At 48.9% G+C, this 18,384-nt stretch overlaps 1 protein-coding gene across 1 annotated transcript in view; it reads right to left on the bottom strand.

Moving 5' to 3' along the window:
* Window positions 1-8,354, bottom strand: part of Itgb2 (integrin subunit beta 2) — a 36,655-nt gene extending 28,301 nt beyond the window's left edge. The window contains exon 1 of the mRNA XM_021174344.1: window positions 8,243-8,354. The gene's annotated coding sequence lies outside the window, so the exon portion shown is untranslated. The remainder of the gene's footprint in view (window positions 1-8,242) is intronic.
* Between the last annotated feature and the right edge of the window lie 10,030 nt (window positions 8,355-18,384).

The raw sequence follows: 18,384 nt of genomic DNA, 5'->3' as shown, positions 1-18,384 counted from the left end.
AAAAAAAAAAAAAAAGATGTTCTTCTTCTTCTTCTTCTTTTTGTAGACCAGGCTGGCCTGAAACTCAGAGATCCGCCTGCCTCTGCCTCCCGAGTGCTGGAATCAAAGGTGTGCCCCACCGTCACCCAGCCGAATGTACTTCTTAATAAACTCACTTGGCATCAAACATCAGCTTGTGCATGACCTCTTGACCTCAGATTTCCTATCTTCTTTATCTTCTCATCTCTGAACCCTCCCTCTTAGGGCCCTATCACTGAAGCACGACCTGTTGGCCAAGGGCACGTGGGACCTGCGCTCTGAAAGACAGGTTTGAATTTCAGTGTCTGATACTTTAACTGCTGCCCCCTCCACTTAACCTGACAGCCAGCAAATGACCGTCTGGTGACAGTAGCTCCCAGCTCCCTGGAACTCACTGTACCACCAGAACAGGCACGAGGTCAAAGGTAAGCAAAAATGCCCAGTGGTGGATGCTGTCCTCCTGGCTACCTTGCAGCTCTGCCGTGTCTCCTCTAGCGTCTGGACATCACTGGGGTTTTTTGGATCTTCAGGCACGTACCCTCACCAAGTCATGAGATGCAACTTTATACAGAGGCCTCCTGAGAAACTCAGCCCCCGTAGCTGTCAGAACTATGCACCAGAGACACCCAGATCTCTACCATCTGCTTGGCAAGTGCTGGTGCAACCCAGGAAGTGGTGAAGATCAGCAGGCCCCTAACCTTGTAAGGTCTGAGTTGTTCTTCCCTGAGGATTCCCTTGGGGACTATGGCATTCCACAGAGGAGCGAATAAAGACCCCACTTCATGACGGATAAGGCACCTAGGTTCTGTAGTAGGAAAGTATCCACATCCTAACACGTCCCCGAGAAGAAGGAAATACACATGGCAAAAGAGGAAACAGGAGACAAAAGGTAATTTGGGCAGGGTGTGGTGACCTACAACTGTAATCCTAGCACTTGGGACCAGGAGTTAAAAGTCAGTCACCCTCACCTACATAGTGAGTTCAAAGCCAGCTGGAGGGGCATGAAACCTCTCTCTCTCTCTCTCTCTCTCTCTCTCTCTCTCTCTCTCTCTCACACACACACACACACACACACACACACACACAGAGCGGATGGTGATGTAAGAAAGTCAGCAGAGGTGGAGTGAATGTAACAGAAGGCTGGTGGTGGGTGGCTTCCTGTCTCCAGTCAGAGGACATGAGGCTCCTGGCTAAGAACAACACGGGGTGGCCTAGGCAAAGACTGGCTGAGCCTCAGTGTAGTTTATGGGAGACTAGATGGAGTCCTAGGGCCACCCTTGTCTCAGGAAAACAAAAAATAAATCACAGGGAATCACAGCCTAGCCTTGAACTTTTTCACCAAGGCCCAGTGTCAAGATGGAGTCACTTCTGCCTTTGGCACATCCACAAGGGGCAGATGGGCTCTAGGGTGTTGGAACTCTATTCAGGGATCAAGTAGCTCCGGATAGAGGACAAGGGACCACAGGAATAGAGGGAGCAGCGAGCTCTAGGATTCTGAGCTCTGGGCAGGCACAGGGACAAGGTTTGTTCCGGTTCCCTTTTTGTTGCTGTGATAAAACACTTTGACCACAAGCAAGTTGGGGGAAGAAAGGTTATTTCAGCTTACAGCTCACAGTCATCACGGAGGGAAGTCAGGGCAGGATGTCAAGTAGGAACTTGAAGTAAAAAGAATGGAGGAGCGCTGCTTAATGGCTCACCCTCCCACGGGCTTACGCGGGCTTTCTGCATAGCCCGTGACCACCTGCCCAGAGACTAGTGCTCCACCCTGTGGGCTGGGCCCGCCTGCATCCATTAATCATCAGGACATTACCCCACAGACATACCCACAGGACGGTCTGATCCAGAAAGTTCCTCAATTGACTAACTGCTGTGGAAAATTGACGAAGCTAATCAGGACTAAGGGCCTATGGGAATGGATGGGGTAGCTGGGTTCCTAGGGGTCCAGGCAGACAGGGAACAAAAAGCCAAAGGGGTCAGAGAGAGCACTGATTAGGGAAGAGGCAGAGGGAGGACTGACTAGGGAGGATACTGATCTAGGAACTCAGAAAACCCGCAGAGCCTGCCTGTGAAGAAAACTTCACAAGTGATGGAAAGACATGGTGGCAGTGGTACTTATGATTGGTGGAGTCCAGGGATACGGCGTTGGGGGGGGGGGGCTGTGGCTACTGGCCAAATGAAGTTAGATGAGACTCCTTTCTAAAGCCATTTAAAACATGGCAATAAGCTGGGCGTAGTGGGACAAGCCTTTTAATGCCAGCATTTGGGAGGCGGAAGCAAGAGGATCTCTGTGAGCTCAAGGCCAGCCTGGTCTACAGAGTGAGTTCCAGGACAGCCATAACTAGAAAGTGAGACCCTTTCTCAAATAATAAATGAATACATATGTTAATTAATTCATTAAAATGAACAGAAAAACAATGCAATGAAAAGCCCCAAGTCTTAGGGAAACTCAAAGCATCCTTACAGACATGTCAGTACACAAGAGGCGTCCTGCTGTCTACGGTGATCTAGCGTGGCCCAGCCAGGGCTCCGGTGCTGTGGCTGTGGTCACATTAGAATGAGAGTGGTTGAGTGGTTGGGAGAGTGAATGTTGGTAAAACACTTGTATAAGGACCCAGATTTCAATCCCAGAACACGTTGTTTAAAAAAAAAAAAAAAGGAAAAGAAGAAAGGGGGGGAGAGAGAGAGAGAGAGAGAGAGAGAGAGAGAGAGAGAGAGAGAGAGAGAGACTTGTAATTTCAAAAGAGGTGATAGATCCTTGGAACTTGTTGGCCAGCCAGTATGGGCTGGTTGTTAGCTCAGGCCAGGGAGAGACTGTTTCAAAGGAGGTAGTGGTTCTTGAGGATGACAGCTGAGGTCTTCTGGCTTCCACCCAAACACTCAAAGAAACGCACACACACACAAATGCATACACACACAAATATACATATATACACAAAACCCACAAAATACACACATACATACACACAAAACACACACACACACAAATATACACTTACAAACAATTACACACACACACAAAACACACACATAAATACACAAACACACATACACACATAGCATACACACACAAAATACACACATACAAACAATTACGCACACACATAAAACACACACATAAATATATAAACACACATATACACATAGCACACACACACACACAAATACACACACAAACAAATATACTCAAAACATACAAACACACACACACACACACAAATACACACACAAACAAATATACTCAAAACATACAAACACACACACACACACACAAATACACACACAAACAAATATACTCAAAACATACAAACACACACACACACACAGAATGAAGAGGAATCTGTATAACTCAGTTTTAGAAAAATCAAGCAGAGATTGAGGCCAGGGGATCAGAAGTTCAAGGTCACTCTTGAGTGAGTTTGAGGCCAACCTGGGCTACATTAAAAGCCTGTCTTCAACAGAACCCACTAAAGATACAATGGGAAAAAAGATAATACAAGGCTGTGTGCCTTATGGTAAAGAAACGTGTGTACAAAATCTAAAGGAAAACAACCAAGAAGATACTGCTAGAAGAAACCATTCCATGCATAATAAATTCTACGGAGATAACTGCTAATTCTAGTGTAAACAGCAAATGCTAAGTTTCCTCTCTAAAAGAATCTGAGAAGCTAGCGACAGAAGGTGAGCCTCTCAGAGAAGCGTGGACTGTAAACTCAGAGAAGCATTCAACAGGCAGAACACAGAGGCCGCGGGACGCGGGATGCCCATCAAAACTGGGACATTTCTGGAGTAGCTTACAAATGGAAGGAGGCAGTGTCGCCATTTTAACATTCATGATGCCCTTCCTGTGGGATCTGGTGCAGCAGCGACATAGCACGGACAGCCGCTGGAGCAACTCATTCTCACAGTGAGAGCAAACAGAAGGGAAAAAGAAAAAGCCATGGATCAAAACATGCCAGGTCTTGTGGGTAGCATCATCCCCGTGCCTTCAGGCTCCTTCATTGTCGGTCTATATTTTCCAGCTTTGTATCATAATTGTGCACAGAGCCGACTTAAAAGCTATGGTGAACACACTATGGGAAATTGCCTCTTACAGTCCCCAAAGCTATTGATGTTTCTGTCCCCACTGCCAACATTCCTGAGGAGAGTTCCATCGTGACCTTGGGAAGAGGAAGAATGGTGACCTCACACTGCTATGGGAACATGCTCATCAGACCTTTGCTAGCTGTAAGCACTTGCTGGTCTCTTCCGGGCCATGGACTGGGATATCCAGTCTGCCCTCAGAGATTCATAGGCTTAATTTTCCTGTGTCTTGCCCCCACCCTGGCTGAGTTTCTGAATGTTCTAAAGCTCCCACCATTCCAAACAGCACCCCAGGCACCATTGATGGTTTCCCTTGGGGGTTGACCATGAGCATCCTTAGACCCTGGAGCTCAGGGAGATCCTTGCCCATATGAGACTTCTGCCTCAAAAGCAGCAGCATCGAGGCGAGGCCTTGAAGTCCCTACATCTCTCACAGGCCTGATCTGAGCATCATAGAGGCCTGGCACGCCCATGTCCATGTCTCTTGCACATAGGCCATAACTGGTTTCAATGAATCACTGGTAGGAACCCTGTTATGGAAGGCCCACGGGTGTCAGGGCCAGCTTCTGGAAGTGGACAGTGGTCCTCCAGAAACAGTAATGGAGATCACATCAGCAGGTGGGTTAGCCCGTGTCTCTATTAACCTATGCCTGGCCTCAGTCTGTGGGTTTGCTCCAAGAGGCCCAGCCTGTCACCTAAGCCCCAGAGCCAGGCACAGCAGCAAGTTATGTACACATTGGCTCCGCCCTAGAGCTGATACTTCTAGACCTAGGAAGGCACAGGTGGCCCTGTTTGTCTATGTGGCTGAGCTACAGAGCCCCAACACTGGTTCTAATATGGAGCTGGGCATTACTGAGCAGGCGTTTTCCAAGATTAACCTCTGTGTCAATAGACTCAACAAAGTAGATTTTCCTCCCATAGTTCACTGGGCCTCATCCTATCCGTTGAAGGGCCTGCCTCACGTTGGCTCATTTCTGTGGAGAACCCTGAGACCTCTAGACCATAAACTAATGCCCAGCTTTCAGAAAGTTGTTGGGATGGTGCTGCAAAATAGCATTGTGAGGCTGAGGTATGGCTTCCTGCTTAGGTTGTTTCTGAGGCAGCCAAAGTGCCAGTCTCTTCTCTGTCAGCTCCAAGGGGTGTCGGACCCCAACCTTCTAAGACCCTACACAGACCATCTCAGGACTGATGGCATGGGGATGTGGGTATTTGTGGGATCCAGGAAGACGGAGCAGAAGGCAGCCTCTTGGCTTCTTACTACAGTGTTGGCTGCCTTGATGCTGGTGGTGGGGGAGTGGGGGCAGTGACTAGCCCAGATGCTGTGTTTTCCAAGGAGGGAGAAGCTGTCAGGGCACATGTCCTCAATAGTCCAGGACCTGACCTGACCTCTGCAGATCCTCCAACTCTTTACCAAGGAGCCACTTGCTGGGTGATGACAGGGGTGACCTGACCTCTGCTTTATAAGGACTCTGGCTGTGCCACAGGCTTGCTCTGCTATGAGAAAAGCTCCTAAATAAAGGACTATAACACTCCTCTTAAAGTTTTAAGCAAATCCTATCAGACTATTTGCAAAATCCACATGCAGAGGCAAGGCCTGGTATAAATGTAACTTTTATTTGCCTGATGTAATTGTTGTCTCAGAGGCTTACTGCGTCAGTCTGCTAACCTAGGCCTAGTCCTGGATGCTTCTAGCCTTCATATAATCTAATCTAGGCCTAGGATGTTTTCAGCCTCTGAGACTTGCTGTTGAATAAACTTACCCCTTCCTAGTTCTTTCTCAATTCTGGCTGATTCAACTCAGCTGTTCTGGCTCAAACTCCTCTCTGGGTTGACTGATTTAATCTGACCTCTCTCATTTTCTTCTGAATTGCTCTGTTTGGCCTCAAACTAACTCTAGCAATCTGTTTTGATCTTCTGGCTCCTTCTCATTCTCTGGTTCATTCTGTCTTTACCTGTGTCTGTACAACTCTCCCACTAAAAACTGCCTCTTCCCCCTCCTCCTCTTCCTACTTCCCCCTCCCCTCTTTCTCTCTCTAAGTAGCTTCTCTTTCCTCTCTCTTCTAGTGAGAGTTGGGCATATCCTATTCAGTCAAATCTTTCTCTGATTCGTCACTTTGTCTGCCACTCAATTAGATACCACTTTCAAACATGGCTACTTCCTTCTACAAATTAACTTTACCTTCATTGTTTGGGAGCAAAGGTGGGTACTAAGGGTGTGTCTGTATTCCACTCAGAGGGATTAACAACATGTGCTAACGGGCCACACCACAAATAGAAACCCCTTTTTCCCCTTTGGTAAATAATGCAATCTTGGGGTTCACAGTGTGATCAAATAGCCTGTAACAGCCTGGACCTCTGGCAGCAGAGATATCTGCTTTAGGGAGACAGCAGCACTTGGCAGTCATAGGGCTCTAATCACTTGGCTTACCTGGGCCACCTGTCTCAGCCTGGCTACCATCTCCCACTATAGAAATGTCACGGAGAGTGATCCACAGGACCTCAGGCATGTGGGGTGAGGGAGGAAACCAACACTTCCCTTTGAGGTTCCCTTTATGCAACAGAATGGAGCCAGCCAGTACTGGGTTGGCTGCCTGGGGTTATCTCTTGAACATCCCCTAAGGTTGTCCAACAGCCAGGCAGAGGATGCCCTGAGCTGTTTTTCCCCCCAAGGCTTGAACTGTATGTAACCTCTGGATGACCGAGTGCACTTGGAAGCATTTGGGAACCTCAGGCAGGTTTGACTCGTGTCCAAAGTGGGAGAGATGTGAATAAAGTGGCTGACTCAGAACCTGCACCTCCCTACAGAGTCACCCCACCGGGGCTCCGTGTAGCTCCACATACACACACATTCAACACCCCACACCCCTACCCCCAGCCCTACCACCTGCAGAGAGTCACCTGCACCTGCGAGATGATAGATTGTAGCTAGCGGGAGCCTCAGTTGTCTCCAGGGCTCACTCCTCATGGGAGTGAGTTTTGACGGGAGTTTTCAGTCATTATTGACTGCAGACATTTGGAGTTTGCAGCGCCAGTCAGCCCACCCTCTCATTTCCCCAGAGTTCAGCAGCCTCCCCAGTTCACACCCTTTCTCCACAGAGAGCAGAAGGCTTCCTCCCAAGCTGTGTATCAAAGATAGCCCCCGGCCCCCTGCAGCACTTCCTGCAAAGGATGATTGCATGGTTCCTCCACAATCGCAGTGAACACAATTCACCCCAGCATAATGCATGCCTGCGGCAAGACTGTGTCCACTATGTCAACAGAGAAATGTTGGAGAAAGGAGGAGATAGGAAACTTGGGCCTCTCCAGCCCTAACTAACCCTCAGGACTTGCTCATTTTACTCCTGCTTATGGCAGCTATCAACAATCTCTCATCTGCTCACTCACTGGTGGGTGTGGAAAGGGTGTCTGTCACCTGACACCTTCTTCCTATCTGGGATATGACCCTGTGGTTGCTGGCCCCAGGCCTGGCCACTACTGTATGTGGGTGGGATTCTTGGATAGAGGGCTTCCTTATTATCTGCTATGCTGTAGGCTGGGCTGGGCATTTTGGAGCCCAGGTTCCAGCGACTTGCAGGGTAGACTGAGAATCACCCCCCACACACATACACACTCCCCACACGCCATTATAAAGCAGGTGGGGACAATGGACATCTCAGCAGCTCCTTTCTTGCTCATTACCTCCAATCTGACACCCACTTCCATGACCATAAGTATCTACTTCCATTCATAGTAGGTGGGTGTCAGTATGTGACCCCTTCCCTCCCACAATCTGTCCCAGCCACCGCCACCCCCTACCCCCCATCATAGCTGACCTTCCTCAGCCCCGGGCATCCACGACTATCACAGAGAGAGAATCAACACAGTCGGCTGCCTGCTAACTCACAGTTACAGATGTTCCCAGAACTCCTGAGACTCTGCTCAGCTGTGGTACCAGGCCTCCCATCCCTGGACATCAGTCAGGAGAGTCTGAATAGCCAGAAGCCACATGTACAAGACCGTTTTTTGACAGATAGGCAAGGTGGGAGATGGGGAAAGGCCACCAGTGACTGTCGGGCTGGAGTCATAAAGAGAAATTCCACCGGAAGAGCCCACTTCTGAGGTGTTTCCCATAAGAGCTACCTGAACACAGGAGCCCTGCACTCACCCCCTCTCAGTCCCAGGAAGCCTCCACTCCGAGAATCTGACTGGAGATGTCTTTGCCTACTTCTTGCCAGCTGGCTGTGTGGTTGTGTCTAAAGAACACAGCTGCTGAGGCCCCCCCGCCTGACACTTCCTGTTCTAAGTCAGCGCCCAGGAGGAAGTTGAGTGACATATGGCTGATTGGCCCACATGTGGGTATCACCTCAGCCCCTTTACACGTGGGACGTTAGAGAAGAGACACTGAGAGAGGGAGGGGCTTGTAGGTGATGACAAGCTTTTACGGCAAGAGTGGAGGGGCTACTGTTGGAAGCAGCAGCCATTGATAGCATCGAGGGGCTCTCTCACATGTCAAGAAGGGGTAGGGGTTCATGGACCAGCAGGCGGAAACAGAGGCTGATTGTGTGGGCTCTCAGTCTGGGAGAAGAACCCAGCTACAAGTGGATGGGCTGAGGTGGTAGCCCACTCGAGGAAGCAGGCCAATGGGAAGAAGGAGGCAGGGGAAGGTCCTGGGCAAACATGGGGCAGAGTGGGGCATGGAGGGATGTGTTAAGTAACACTGTAGAAACTCAATCACAAAGTTAGTGGTGAACAAAACCCCACCTGAGTAGTTGCAAAACTAGAGAGGGCAGAAAGAGAGACACCGAAGGGAGCTGGGAACCGTTAGCATAAGATTTGAGATGTCAGCCTTGCTGAGAAAACAGTTAATTCTTTCCGCAGCAATGTTTCATGGTTACATCCCACTACCCGCATCTTTAGAGTTACATGTCGAAATGCTCGCAAATGGTAGAAAAACATGGCAGATTTTCTTCCTTGTAATCAGGATGGGGGTTGGAGGTGGGTGCGGATACAAGACAGAGGCCAGGAGGTGACCACAGTGGGGGGCTGGGGGGGGTCAAGGGGGAGGTTGGCTGAAGACCTGGGTGTTCATGTGCTACTCTTTCTTCGTGTAGTATGTTTGGTAGAATTTTTAAAGACATAGTTACGGGAGGATAAAAGCTGTGGAGTGGGGACATCAGCTACACAGGACATCCTGGTGATAATGGTTGAGAGGGTTACAAGAAGGTATAGCCCTGAACCTTTATGCATATTTTCTATATCTTCTCACAGTTGAAAAAAACGTGCAAAAGATGCCAACTGTTGAAAGAACATCGTCAGAAAGCGGGTGTATCGGTTCACACTTGTAATACCAGAATGTAGGAGGCTGATACGGGAGGACCACTGGCTCAGTGGTTAAGAGCACTGACTGCTCTTCCAGAGATCCTGAGTTCAAATCCCAGCAACCACATGGTGGCTCACAACAATCTGTAATTGGATCCGATGACCTCTTCTGGTATGTCTGAAGATAGCTACAGTGTACTCATGTACATATAACAAACAAATACATCTTTTTTTTTTTTTTTTAAAAAGGAGGACCGCTGTGAAGTCAAGACCAGCCAGGCAGAACTGTAAGATCCTAGCTCAAAAAGGACAGGGGACGGGGGACAAAAGTCAAGAATGAAAGACCTGCACATACTTGTAGAAAATACTAACGAACACCACCAAATATCAGAAAGGCTAGTTCAGAAGCCAGGGAGACAGCTCAATAAAGTGCTTGCAACACAAACTTGATGACATGAGCTCAGCACCCCATCGGGCATGCGTAAAGGTGGGTGTGGCTGTGTGTGCCTGGTACTCCAGAGCTGGAGATATGGACTATTGTCCTCTTGGATCTTTGATGCTCACTGGTCAACCAATCTAGCTCATCAGTGAGCTCCGAGCTCAGCAAAGAGATCCTGTCTCAAAAAATGAGGCAGAGGGCAATTGAGGAAGACCCATGGCTTCCATGGGAACATGCATGCACAAGCCGGCTCCCTCACAAACAGACAAATGTGGGCATATGCCACAGCACTCACAAAGACACCACAACCTTGATCACTTTTCAATACACTCAAAAGGAAAGCTGAGACTGGAGCAAACTGATGGAGCCACAGACCTGCAGACACGTGTAGTGTGGTATCAGTGGGACTTCTTATCACAGAAACCAAACCTTACAAGAAGAACTTTAAGGGAGGGAGGATTCATCACCTGGGATACAGGCCATCCTGGTGGGGAAGTCTGTGGTGTGTCTTGGAGCTCAGTAGGGGTTCAGGTTTTCCTTTCTTTAAAAAAAAAGTTTAATTAAAAATATTATTTTGGAATTAACACTTTAAATTTTAATTAATTAATTAATTTTTATCATTTTTGTTTTGAGACGGGACCTCTGGCTGCCCTGAAAGACCAGGCTAGCTTCAAACCCACAGAGATCTTTCTGCCTCTGCCTCCTGAGTGCTGGGATTAAAGGTGTGCACCATCATGCCCACCTTTTTTGGGGGGGGGGTTGTTATTGTTGTTGTTTTGGTTTTTTCGAGACAGGGTTTCTCTGTGTATCCCTGGCTGTCCTGGAACTCACTTTGTAGACCAGGCTGGCCTCGAACTCAGAAATCTGCCTGCCTCTGCCTTCCAAGTGCTGGGATTAAAGGCATGCGCCACCACACCCGGAGAACTTTTTTTTTTTTTAAGTGTTTGTGTGTATGTCTGTGTGGGTGCCCCTGGGGGTCAGAAGAGGGTGTTGGATTCTCTCCCCCATCCCTGCCTCAGCCTATGGGATGGTTCTGATCACCTTCAAGATGGGTTTTCTGTTAACCCTCTCTACAAACACCTTCACAGAAGTACCCAAAGGAGTGTCTCATTAATTCTCTAAGGGTCATCTCTTAGTTTAAATTAACCACTGCAAGTGTAACACAGAAGCAGACAGGCCAAATAGAATGTTGTGAAATGCTTGAACGAATATTCTAACTTTCCACACCGTGCCGTGATGTCAAAACACGTTGGGATCACTCACTGAGGGTACAAAGCAAGTCTCAATTCAGTCCAAGATACAGAAATCTCAAGGAAGTCAAAATTAACTACTAAGGAGACCACGAAAGGAGATGCCCAGAGCTCCGCCAAGCTGGAGACCCACCCGACAGAATGAGAAGCATCCCGTGCCTGTAGGAAGGACTGGATGAGAACGTTAGCCACAGGGTGCATCTCAAGACTGAGAGCACTAGGGTGGTGCACATTGTTAATCCCAGCACTTAGGAGGCAGGGGCAGGTGGATCTCGGTGAGTCTGAGGCCAACATGGCTTACAAAGCGGCTCTAGGACAGCCAGGGCTATACAGGAAAACCTTGTCTCAAAAAACAAAAAAACGAACAAGAGGAGGAAGAGGAGGAGAAAAAGAATCCTAGTGTGTCTGGACTGCAGTTTGGTTCTCAGTACCCACACCAGGCGGCTCACAACCATCTGTAACTCCAGCTTCAGGGGAGCTAAAGCCCCTTTCTGGCCTCCTCAAGCATATGCACACATGATTTAGAAAAACAAACCTTTTTAAAAAGCACAATGGTGAGATTCTTCTCAGGCAGCCAAAAGGAGAAATAAGCCCATTTTAACTCTATGCAAATGATCTGATCATGTGTTTCTCGGAAATATATGTATAAGTAGCCAACAAATATAAAAAATACTAAACAACTTTAGTTCTTAGGGGAAATGCAAATCAAAGCCATGAGAGATGACCTCTCACCCCAGCATGGCCATTACTGGACAAAGAAAGGCAGACGCAGTGAGGGTATGGGGCAGGGGGATGCCTATGTGTCCTGAGCTAAGCAATGGATGCCATAGAGTCATACCATGCAACAGCTCTCATGTGGGAGGCTTTCTGGGGAGGGATGTGCAGAGGCCACTGCGTCTGGACCAGGGTGGTGGGAGGAAGAGAATGAGGAGGGACTGGCACATGAGTGGAGAGTGGGGGAGGCATGGATGGGGAGTAGGAGGGATGTGGGAGACTGATGTGGGAGACAGTGGGAATGTGTCACATCTTGGCACCTAGCGATGACATATCCCGCTGTCACTAGGTCCCCAGGGCAGGCAGTCGTAATGCCTGATTGCTAACACTATGAACTTTTGGTAGGGGTGCCAATTAGCATGTCCATCCATTGTGGAGAACCAGATGGAACTTCCTCAGAAACCCACGAATAGAACTAGCCACTGGGTAACTGCCACGAAAAAGAATAGGATCCTGATGTTTACAGGAACATTGATGAGGGTAGAGATCATTATGTTAAGTGAAATAAATCAGACACACACACATACACATGTGCAATGCACACAGTGATCAAATTTGCAAACTAGTGATATGATTTTGTAGAAAAACTTGACACAATTTAGAAATAGTTTAGGCTTTTCATACCCCGCAGACATGCTCCGGTGATTTGAGTGAAGTGTGCCTCCCTTTGTGCTCCCCACCCCCTCGCATCGTACACGAACAGTTGGTTCTTGTAAGCTGCACTGTTTTGGGAGGTTATAGAACCTTTAGGAGGTTGGGCCCTACTGGAGAAAGTGCATCACTGGAGGTGGAGTGTGAGGGTTGATAGCCTTGTTCTCTTTTCAGTTCACTCTCTCTGCACTGTGCTTGCAGTGGACACTGTTTGGTTGCAGACCCCCTGAACAAGGGGCTGAGGTGTGTATTTTACACATCAAAGCAGACCTGGCTTCCAGTTCTCCCAGCATCCCTTAGTCCCTACCTGGCATACCCTGCCCCCAACCTTGAACTTTCCAGCCTAGTGGCTGGGCTGCCATCAGAGATGTGACTTCTCAGCTTCTTGCTCCAGGCTCATGTCCCCATGTCTCTCCAGCATGGGTAAAATCTCTCTCCAGAACTGTGTCTTAGTTAGGGTTACTATTGCTGCAGTGAAGCACCATGACCAAAAAGCAAGTTGGGGAGGAAAGGGTTTATTCAGCTTACACTTCAAGATCATAGTTTATCGTTGGTCAGGAACTCACAGGGCAGGAACCTGGAGGCAGGAGTTGATGCAGAGGCCATGGAGGGGTGCGGCTTACTGGCTTGCTCAGCCTGCTTTCTTATAGAACCCAGGATCACCAGCCTACGGGTGGCTCCACCTACCACAGTTTGGGCCCTCCCACCCTTGATCACTAATTGAAAAAAATTCTCTACGGCTGGATCTCATGGAGGCATTTTCTGAACTGAGGCTCCTTCCTCTCTGATGGCTCTAGCTTCTGTCAAGTTGACACACTAACTGACCCAGCCAGTACAAATCGCAAATTTTCCTCCTACAAATTGCCTTGGTTATGGTGTTTTATCACAGCAACAAAAGTAACTCATACACCCATAAGTCTATCTTCAAGGTGATTTTAAAAGTGGTCAACTTGACAGCAAACATTACCATCGCATCTATACAAAAACTGTCAAGAGACCAATTCCTGAACCAGAATGGGGCAGTTCAAATATTCACAGCGGAAAGGGGGAAAGGGAGGAAAGAAAGATGGGAAACAGGAGAAAACCATCAGAAAACAGGAGGGGACTTAAAGAAAAGGGAAGCTTGTCTTGGCAGATCCGGGTGCTGGCAGGGGCCACTGAGGCAAACCTGCAGCAGCTGGGAACCTGCAGCAGCTGGGTGAGGAATAAGGCTCAACTTGACCTTGAGAACCTAGTATGGATGGCCAGGCAGGATCACAGGGAACAGGACATGCATGGAGCACAGCCATAATGACCCAGCAGGGGAGACACCCCCCTGCCTTGATGGTCAGTTGTGTTGGTGTGTGTGTGTGTGTAGTGTGGCCTGTATGTGTATGTGTGGTGTGTGGTGTGTATGTGTGTGGTGTGTGTGTGTATGTAGTGTATGTGTGGTGTGTGTATGTATGTGTGTGTGGTGTATGGCATATGTGTGTGTGTGTGAATGTGTGTGGTGTGTATTATGTGTATGTGTGTGGTATGTGTGTATCGATGCACACTTTCACCTCCTCCTTCCTTCCCCCACCTTCCCTTCTGTCTTCCTGCAGAGCTTCAGTGCAGGGATACACTAGGACAGGTGCTGGAGACTCCATGTCACCTGACTTCTGTAGACCCCACATACAATACTCATCTGTATCTCTAATGGACAGCCTGCCCCCAAAGCTGGAAACCAAAGCCCAGTCACATTTTTCTATGTGACATTCTGGCAAGTACAGAAAGCAATTCATCTAAAATGCCAGACATGCCCCTGCCTAGAGGAAAGAGGTATGGGAGGAGCAGGAAGCTACCAGCCTCTCACATCACAGTGAGCAAGTAGAGGCCAGAGACAGCCCGCTGAGAGAAGGCAAGCCACTGAATTTTGGGTTGTATTTGGTCCAAGTTGGGAGGGCAGGTGGTGCCAGAGAGCAGGAGTGTGCTTCCTTCCTACAGAAGTACCGAGAGACAACACTGTGCCTTTGCTTTTTTCCTGAACTACAGCAGGAGCCAGGCCGAGGCTGGAGGGGTGGGTGGAGCTGGAGTTGAGTTCTGGGAGCTGGCTGGCTTCCCCTTTTGGGTCATATGTGTCTCTTTCACTTTCACAGGTAGGAGTCTAAGACCCTGAGGGTTAGGAGAGGCCTCTCTTTAGTACAGAGACCAAGCAGTTGGCCCTATAGAATACTGAGTTGTGTTAAGAGTCCAGCAGGAGCCGGGCGTGGTGGCCCACGCCTTTAATCCCAGCACTCGGGAGGCAGAGGCAGGCGGATTTCTGAGTTCGAGGCCAGCCTGGTCTACAAAGTGAGTTCCAGGACAGCCAGGGCTNCAGCCTGGTCTACAAAGTGAGTTCCAGGACAGCCAAGGCTACAGAGAGAAACCCTGTCTCGAAAAACCAAAAAAAAAAAAAAAAAAAAAAAAAAAGAGGCCAGCAGGTCAGCAGCCTGTCAGGACACAGAGTGAGTGGGAACACAGAACATCACCCAGGCCTGGTGGAACAAAGTTAGCAGAAGCAAGACAGGAGAAAGAGTCCTGGGCCATAGATCCGTGGGTAGAGTGCTTGTCTAGCATCCATGAAGCTTTGGGTTCAATCCCCAGCCTGTAATCCCAAGATTTGGAAGATGAAGGCAGCGGGGTCAGAAATACAAGACCATCCTTGGCTATGTCAGATTTTGACTTAAAAAAAAAAAAGACAGAAGAGGGTGGGAAGACTTATTAGTGTGTGTGTGTGTTCCCGTGCACAAGTACATGCGCATGCTCACTTGCATGTGCTCGCGCATGTGCAATCTTTTTCTCTTCCCATCCAAGCACTACCATACCCCACCCCACCCCATCCCAGTTACCACTAAGAAGCTAGCGGCTCTTGGGGATAATTGGGATTCTGGGAAGTGGTGCTGCGCTTAATACTGAGAGGATGCCAGAGGATCAATCGGAGAGGTCAGCGATGGATGGGAACTGCTTGTCGGTACCAACAAGGGCCAGCCTGCTCACGCTGGGGCTAGGTGCCAGTAGAGAGAGGCAGGAGGAAGAACTGAGGCAGGATGCACTTTGTCTTTTTAATACGCTCAGAAACTGCTCACAGACTGCCCGCAACCCTGGGCCTCCCTGCCCCTCCCACCCGACCCGTTCAAATTTCCCTCTGACCCAACTCTGGTATTTTGGTGCCCTGCCCCCGTCCTTTTCGACTCCTTCCCCTGAGAGACTTCCTTTTGCAGCATAGATTTAGCATTGGCCCCCCTCTGCGGTGAGCCAGGGGCGGGAGGTGTTTCTGGCACCAGGAGGAGGTAAGAGGAGGGGTAGGCGAGAGCTGCCGTGGGAGATGTGGCACCGGAAACCTGTGGGCAATGTGCAGGGTGCTGGGCTCTTACTTGGTACTTTTGAACCACACAAGCAGGCACAAGGGGATCCTAGCCCTCCCAATGCAGGGCAGGCAGGTGTGAGCGCAGGACAGGATGGAGCGCAGAATGGAGGGAAAGAAACTGGGCTGTTCCCATGGTCCCTCCCTCCCCCAGTCCTGACCTCAATGGCTCCTCACCCAACCACTTCCCCTAAGACAAGTCTCTTACTCCTTTGTCTTCCTCTTTGTGGGAAGGAGCTGAAGAAGCCAAATTTCTTGCTTCCTTGAGTCACCAAAAGATGTTACAGTCAATAGGATAAAAATGCGAACGAAGGGTGGGGTACCTTTGGTGGGTTCATGCAACAGATGTACGAAGGGTGGGGTACCTTTGGTGGGTTCATGCAACAGATGTAGTGTAAGAGGTTTATTAGGTGGGGGAGGAGAGTAGAGGGGACACGGTCGAAGGGGAGGGAGTGGGGAGGGGAGGTGGATAGAGGCAGACAGGCAGACAGAGAGAGAGACATATGAGAGAAGGCAGAGAGGACGGTGACGGGGACACACACACACACACCCAGAGAGAGGGATCTGGGGTGTCCGGGGGCCCTTTTATCTGAAGCACACACCCAGCGCATCTGGTGGTGACAGGTGCTGACACAGTGGCTGCTAGGTCCCTCGGAGAAGGCCTGTGGGATCACCTGTTGCTAATAACAGTATTTAATTGCTGCAGGACTTTGGCCCTCATAGGAATAAACCCTCATAGGCGAAACTCAAATCCCTAGCTCTCCTCAGAGGGACTGACTGACAGGCTGGACTACATGGGCCTTTTCTGAGAATCATTTTACAAACTTGCCTGGAAGTTGAGGGAAATGTGGCTCTGAGTCAGAAGAAGTTGAGAAAAAAAAAAAAAAGCAATTACCAACTCTGGAGGAAAAGCAGAAAGTTGTACACAAAAACATAATTGCCATTTAGCTCAGCACTGAACAACATTTGTGTAATCAGAACAACAAAGGGTTAAACATTGATTAAAGCCTGGTGGTGGTGGTGGTGCCTGCCTTTTAATCCCATTATTCAGGATGCAGAGGTAGGCAGAGCTACATGAGTTGGGACCAGTCTGATCTACAAAGTGAATACCAGGACATCCGGGGCTACAAAGAAAAACCCTGTCCAAAAAAAAAAAAGTATAAATAAATAAGAGGAGGAGGAGGAGGAGGAGAAGAAGAAAGAGAAGGAGAAGGGGGAGGAGGAGGAGGAGGAGGAGGAGGAGGAGGAGAAGAAGAAGAAGAAGAAGAAGAAGAAGAAGAAGAAGAAGAAGAAGAAGAAGAAGAAGAAGAATTGGGGCTGGAGAAATGGCTCAGAGGTTAAGAGCACTGACTGTTCTTCCAGAGGTCCTGAGTTCAGTTCCCCAGCAACCACATGGTGGCTCACAATCATCTGTAATGAGATCTTTGTGCTGTCTTCTGGTGTGCAGGTATACACGCATACAGAACTTTGTATACATAACAAATCAATCTTTTAAAAAAAAGAATTGATTAAAAAATCAAACTAGTACAGGACTGTTGTGGGAAGAGGGGAAGGGGAGGAAGGAACATTTTCATTACAAAAACATGAAGGCCAAAAAACCTTCCTACTAGCCCAGTCACCTCCACCTGAAGAGCCATGCTGATCTGTGGAACCGTCAGAGGTTCGTGAGTCATACAGGAGGCACCTAGCCTCAACCCAGGCCCCACCTGGGTTAGACCTCTGCTTGCCCTTAGCCTTTGTCGATTCTCTTTCCAGTTTTCAAACCGCTGCTTCCTGCTCAGCGTGTGGTTTCCACTAGGGTTGGAACAGAGCTACTTTTAACATCCTGAGGAGAGAAAGCATCAGTCGAAGGTCTGGGTGGCATTTGATGCAAAGTCTGATTTCTGAACTCTTGCTTCTCTGGGTCCTTTCTCTGCTCTTCTCTGTCTGTCTGGGAGTCATGATGGCTGGGGCAGCAATGGGGCGCAGCACAGTCGACAAGCAACAGTCAGATCCTTAAGGTACTCCGTGTCTTCCTCTAAGCCTCAGTTTCCCTGACTGGGACACGTGACAGGGTCCTGCAAAAGGCCTGGCTCACAGCAGAGGTCCGGTACATGTGAAGATAGTTAAGTCATCAGAAACGGAGCACTGGGGCAGCTCAGGGGTAGAGTGCATGCTTAGGGATGTGTGAGGCCCTGGGTTTTATCCCTCTTTTAGTATGCATTCTTCTGTTTTGCATCAGATAACTTCAATGTACCTTGGATGGCCTCACATCTCTGTTTTCTGTAATATATAAGACTGATGCTCACGTTGACAAATTACATTCAGATACACACTCTCTCTGTGTCCGTGTCTGTTTGTCACCCCCTTCTTGCCGACTCCCTGCCCACCTGTAACTGGAACCCTGATTTCTCCCGTGGATTGAGGGGGCCCGACTGAGGCCAGTCTGCAGCAGTGGGGCACACCTTTAATCCCAGTACTTGGGAGGCAGAGGCAGGCAGATTTCTGAGTTCAAGGCCAGCCTGGTCTAC

The sequence above is a fragment of the Mus caroli genome, chromosome 10, assembly GCF_900094665.2.
Source record: "Mus caroli chromosome 10, CAROLI_EIJ_v1.1, whole genome shotgun sequence".
Classification (NCBI taxonomy): Eukaryota; Metazoa; Chordata; class Mammalia; order Rodentia; family Muridae; genus Mus; species Mus caroli.
This window is presented reverse-complemented; position numbering and strand designations above follow the sequence as displayed.